The sequence below is a fragment of the Condylura cristata genome, unplaced genomic scaffold, assembly GCF_000260355.1.
Source record: "Condylura cristata isolate star-nosed mole 26May11 unplaced genomic scaffold, ConCri1.0 scaffold00012, whole genome shotgun sequence".
Lineage (NCBI taxonomy): Eukaryota > Metazoa > Chordata > Mammalia > Eulipotyphla > Talpidae > Condylura > Condylura cristata.
Window position 1 is genome coordinate 7,218,644 of NW_004567113.1, and position 6,971 is coordinate 7,225,614.

Consider the following 6,971-nt stretch of genomic DNA (forward strand, 5'->3'; position numbering starts at 1 on the left):
CAATTCAGCATGAATTCGATCCCCAAACCAGAGAGGACCCACATGGCACAGCAGACCTCTCCTGGCCCACCTGTTGCTTCCCTCAGCAGTGTACTTCATGGATCTGCCTGCTCTGCTCCCCACTCTGTCTCTGGTGAAGCCTCTCACCTCCCCTGCACCTCTGGTGTGTACCCCAGTTCTTTATGCACAAATAAATAAATCTTAAAATAAATATATTTTGCAAATTTAAAATTTTGCTCCCAGTGCAGATTTTCCAAGGTGGATAGATAAATACAGTTTCTGTTTTTGTTTTTGTTTTAAATATGTTGTATTTTATTTAACCATTTTAGCTTTGTGGTTTCATGTTAGCAAATTTAAGATATTGAATGATTTTATAGTTTGGAAGACATTCAATTAATTAGAGTTAACTTATATCAACAACATCATATGAATCTCTAAAATTTATAAAATTTACATAGTGAACCTCTCAAAAGCATCATAGCATTTTGTAGAGCAGGTGGAAGTGGTCAGCTTTTTTTCTGCCTGCCCACCATTAGCATTAATGATGGACACCTGTGATTTTACATGTGCGCCCAATGGCATCACCTAGAGTGTGGTGTGGGCATGTATAAGTGGGCACCCCTGAGCCTAGAGGCTGAGCATAGAAGGGTGGCAACAGCAGCAAAGATGAGAGATCTGATGTATGGGCAGCAGAGTGCAGTGGATACCAGGAGACAATGCCATACAGCCCAGAAAGAGTAGAGATTTGCCAGGGGCTAAGAGGCTACCCAGGCCCCTGCATATCCTGCACCTAGTTGCCTCACTTCAAATGGAGCAGAAAGATCATTAAAAGTCTGAAAAAAGCCACTGAGGTCTCCAGGACTCCTCCTCTACAAGTCTGCCCAGATCATAAAAAACCTGTTCTACGCCTTGCTGGTGCTACACATTTATTTATTATTACAAAACAAAAAGCGTGCTTATTTGGGTGTGAAATACTGATGGATATGTTAAAAATTTGTGAGACTCATTTAGGCACCAGGTCTCAGGGCAAAGCAGGGATTGTCCTTTGAAAGCAAGAAGTTACAATAAAAAATTAAAGTCACGCAAGTAAACAGATATTTACTATGCAAGATAATACTTGATGCATGAAAATGAAATTGTTTGTCCACAATGGATGAGGGCTAGACATGGACAGATGACAATCTGGAAGAGACAATGTTGGGCAAGTAGGTTTTGCCACATCAGAATTACAGGAAGGGCATCCCAAGCTGGTGGACTCACATTATCAAAAACACATAAAGTGTAAAGGAGCTAAAAGTAGTAAACAGCAATCAGTGCAATTGTAAAAAAAAAAAAAATACATGAAAATATATACAGGGTTTGCTAAGATATTGAAAGGCAATTGTTAAAAGTATAATAACACTATAATAAAAAGACCAAAATAGCACGCTATGATATTACATGTTTTGATGAGTTCCCTCTTAATAATCCTTTAATTAACATTATTCTCAGCAGTGATTTTTTCATTTCTATGCAAGATTTATTTCCATTCAATGCCCCATGAAGAATTTTGCTCTAAACAGAGCCTTATCAGCCATAATGATTTGCAGCTGGTCGTGAAGCTATGGCCTTCAATGAGATAATGTTAGGATATTTAGCATTATTATTGAAATATCTGCATATATAGGTGGATATATTTCTTAACCTTTTCAAAAACATTTTGTACATTTGTATCAGCATTTAAAAATAAGAGTGGGCCCTCCCTGGTGGCGCAGCGGGTAAAAGCACAGCACTGAGAAGCTTAAGCCACTTCCGCATGAATTTGATTCCCACCTGCCCCGGAGGAGACCACATGGCCCGCCCTGACCTCTCCTGACCCGCCCGCTGCTCCCCTCAGCAGTGTACTTCATTGAATAAATAAATCTTAAAAATAAAAGAGTGACTAGTTTCACACCTTTTCGGAAATTCAAAAGATTACAAAGAGTGACTGAGTTATTTTTTAAATTAGATAAAATAAGTACTTAAAAACTACCCCGATCTCTTTATTAAGGGGGAAAAAAAAACCCTAAAACTAAATATCATAATATTTTGAGGAAGCTTTGAAAACAATCTTATCAATGGCAATTAGTCTCAGATTTAAATTAGGCTCACACATGTTGTTGATTAGGGACTCAGTTTAAAACCCCCCGTTTCAGATTTCTTATAGTGAACATATAAATTATACCTCCAACATCCTATTACTGAAAATGTGGTGGTGTAATTCATCTTTCAAAGTACTTCCAAAATGTTTGATTGCTTTCCATTAATTGAACTGGAAACTAAAGGAGGCCTTTTTAACAGATAAATCACTGGCACAAAGGGCAATTGCAGCTTCAGCCAGCAGCGACAGTAAGGACAATAGGAGATGATTAGAAGGATCAATGAGCAGGACCAAGAGGGCAGTCAGTCACAGGGAGAGAATGAGATTGTCAGCCAAAGGTACAGAAATCATGTAGTTGATGGGGCATGTTTAAGAAACAAAGTATTGTATTTGCATATAATTTAGGCACATTGAGTACATTAAGCTTTTTTCAACAACTAGCCAACAAAATAGCCCAGCAAATAATTGCTTTTATTAGAAACGTTTACCTTTAGGTGTCAACAAAAATTGGTTTTACCCTAAAGATGGCATTCAGCAGAGTTAGATTGCCACTGATTAGATCCGTATAAATCAATCTGTTATATAAAAAGGGAAGAGAGACTGTCAAACTAGGAGAATAATGAGAATGGTTATAAAAGGATAGAAAATATATTTCAAAGGCTTATTCTAGCAGAATTTAGGGAAGCAGTTAAGTTTGTCCAAATTAAAGGAAGAACAGAGACTGATGTATATTTAAAAAGAAATGTAATGATGAGATACAGCCAAATGTGATCTTTGTTCCTTAGTGAACAGATGAGAAAGAAAAAAAGGATGCATTCTATTAGTATGGGTAGTGAATGAAGTTTAAAAGTTACATCTATATGTGATTCAGGCTTAGGTAAATGAGAATAAACTTACATGTACATTTCATTACAGTTTATAGTCTATCATTTACATGCAATGAATCTGTAAGTTAAAAATGCTGGTGAAACAGTATCTATATTTGAATTCAGCACTACACTTAGTTGTGTGAATTTTAGATTGGTTTTAAATGTTATTTAAACTTTCTGAACTTAAGTTTCTTTACAAGGCTAGTAATTGCACCTTTCCTAAAGAAAATTTTTGTGAGACTGAAATAACTAAACACAAAAAAGCACATAAAAGAGGTTCTAACAGAAAAATGATTAATCAACATCTTTATCAATATAGTTCTAATTCATTTGTTTAGCTATCATTTAGTAAACAAAGACAAAAATGTTAATAAACACTGCAGTATATATTTATCAGAAGGGTATGGAATTACTATTACCATAGATAGTTGATAAATAGGCAGTTAAAATATTCAACTCCACCAGCACTCAAGGAATATAAAAATAACTCTATAAGCCAAAAACAACAAAGAATTCCAAGGAGAAAAGAAAGGAAAGAATGTGGACAGGGATTTCATAGAAGAGGAACTATAAAACAATGATGCTTAACTCCATTATTAATCATGGATATTATCAAGAGACACTATTTCTCACATATAACATTTTAAAATTACACACACAAATAATTCCCACTGTGGGCAGAAGAAGTGGCACTTAAAAGATTTTTATGTAGGGCCTCCCTGGCAGCCCTAGGTTAAAGCACAGCACTAAGAAGCTAAAGCCACTTCAGCATGAATTTGATCCCTGCCCCAGAGGTGATCCACAGGGTTTGGCAGATCTCTCCTGACAGGGCCCACTGATACCCTCAGCAGTGTACTTCGTCAGCCTGTTCTGCTCCCCACTATTTCTCTGGTGAATCCTCTCACCGCCTCCGCACCTCTGGCCTGTGCCCCAGTTTTGTATTCATAAATAAATAAATATTTTAGAATAATGTTTATGTAAGATTTCAAATTGTTAAAATTATGTTATAAAATTATGTATCAAACATGAAATGATTTTCATTTCTTAGCATTTACCCTAAAATAATACTCATATATAAGCAAAAAGATAAAATACGGAGACATTCAAAGCTGCATTATAATAGTTTGAAATAAAAAAAAATGAAAATACCCATTTACAGAAAAAGTTAAAAACAAAATATGAGTATCTTGTCTAGAGTATCTTATACAAGAGCTTGGTTAAAAGTTATGGACAGATGTAGAAAAAAATTTAACACAGCCTAATAAAATTAAGCGTCTAAAAGATATTATGTACATAGAGAGAGATACATATATTTCAATTAGAAGTTCATTATGAAATTGAAAAAAATAATAATGTTAAGATTGAAATTTGTACAAATGTATAGGAATAGGTTTGGAAGGATGTACATCAAAGTATGAGTGGGGTTTTCTGAGAAGTCTTTGTATTGGGGGGTTATCATCAATGGAAGAAATAAGAATTCATGAATTTGTTTAAAGATTTATTTATTTATGCAAACAAGAACTAGGTATAGGCTAGAGGTGAAGGGGATGAGAGGATTCACCAGGCAGAGTGGGATCAGAACAAGTGGACTGAATGAAATACACTACTGAGGGGAGCATAGGGAAAGATAAGAGAGGTCTGCTATGTCATTCAAATTCATCTAGTGGCTGCATATAGCTTCATAGTGCTGTGTTTTAACCATATGTGCTACCAGAGCCACTGAGGGCCCTCAGGAATTATTTTATCATTAAAAAATTAAGCATTAAAATTCAGGTAGAATAAAACATATCAAAATTTTATATTACATAATGCTGAGGAATATAGATATTTTAAAAGTCTTGAAAATGAGTGAATGATACACATAATATAGTAAGAGTAGGGCCTCCCTGATCATGCAGAGGTTAAGTGTCCGGGCTATCAAACGATAACCAGCCACTGTGGCCTCAGTTTGATCTCCAGCCAGGCAGCTGACCCACAGGATACAGCAGACCTCTCCTCTCCTGACCTGCCTGTTGCTCCCCTCAGCAGTGTATTTCAATAGACCTGCCTGTTCTGCTCCTCACTTTGTCTCTGGTGAATCCTCTCATCCCCTGCACTTTTGGCCTACACCCCAGTTGTTATACACATAAATCAAAAAAATAAATCTTTAAATAATAATAATAATAATAACAACAGCATTACTTGCCTCTGGGAGAATGAGAATTAACATGCTTGAAAATGTTTTCTTGTAAAAATATTTGATCAAATATGACAAAATACAACATTAATTCTCAATGTTTCAATAATCGTTCAAATATTGTCATCACTAAAATAAAAAAAAATCCTTGTTAATACAAAAATTCTTTTGCATTCACCTACATTTTGAACATTAAATTAATGCTGTATGTGACTATATATCCACTTTATATCTGCTGACAAATGGAGATATATTCCAATAGCTCAAATTCTATCTAGTTTCACTATTGAAAATCTATTTGTGTCCTCTAAAAATGTACTTTCATTACTTGTTTACCATATAATCATTAATCTCAATGTTGTCAGTGATGTCAGACACAAGTGATTAATCCATATTTTTCACAATCTTCTTAATATTTTAACATTTCCACAATGCAAACATTAAATTACAACCATGTATTTTTACATGGTTAATAAATTTGAGTTACATGATACTTTTGTAGAATACAGCAATATGACATTTTCTTAGTGAAAAAAAAAAACTGATGACATTAGTCATTTTACAAAATTCAAAAACTAACCCAACTGGTTGGCTTTTATTTGTTCACTCCAAAATACAAGCTTATTTTAGATGTTAGTTAAGGTTTATTGTTTATTAAATACGTTCATTAAATTCATTTTCTTTACTAGTAAATAAAAGTTTGTAATAAGTAAACTGCAGTCACATTCATATATCAGCAGAGGGTGCAAGAGGTCTTCCTTCAAAACAATTTTTTCTTGTAACCTTCAAAGTCTGATTTCATCAAAGCATCACAAAGTTCTTTATATAGAAGAAAAGTAAAAATCTTTAAATGCATTGACATATATAATCTTTGTATTTTTTTTTAAGCAATTCGTATCTTAAATTTGCCTTTAATTGAAGACTACAACTGTTGTCTTGAATGTCTGGAACAATAATCAGAATAGCAAACATATTTTTCACTTATAAATACATAAATCACTTATATTTAAAAGAGAATTCAGACTTACATTGAGTCAAATTATTATTTGAGTCCTCTAATTTATTAAAATATGTGCACAATTTGCTAATTTAGGATATGCACATACAGCCATACATATATCTGACTATAAAGTTTTTATTTTGAATACTATTTCTTCAAGTTCAATATTAATAGTGAACTATATCCATTATTATTCTCCCATAGATGTTAAGGTTTAAAATGCTGACAGATTATTACCACAAATGCAGATGTAGTATATTTTACACACACATGCACAAGAGGAGAGTGAGCAAAATTATACCTGGGAATGAAATTTGTAACATGGTAAAAGTTAAATATATAATGATGAGTAAGTATCTTTCTCCCCTGTATCTTGTATCTACACTTGAGTAAACCATATCAAATTTTCTTACTTAATCGTGGTTTTTATTTCATCAATCAGAACAGGAGAATATTTTTTGGAATCTGGAATGAAGGTCTGGTTGATACCTAATATTTTAATAATACAATAACCTGATATAATAAAGCATCATATTGAAACTATTTTCTATTATATTGAAAGTGTTAAAGTATTAGAAATATCAACATTAAACCAAAAATAAAGCAATAAAATAAACTTAAAAGAAAAGGATATTGTTTGAATGTAGTACACTGTATCTTATTACCTATATTGTTCTAACTTAAACCACTTATCTGTCTTTTTTTATTTTTTAAGATTTATTTATTTATGTATACAGAACTGGGTACAGACCAGAGGTGCAGGGGCACCAGAGACAGAGTGAGGAGCAGAACCAGGTAGACTGACAA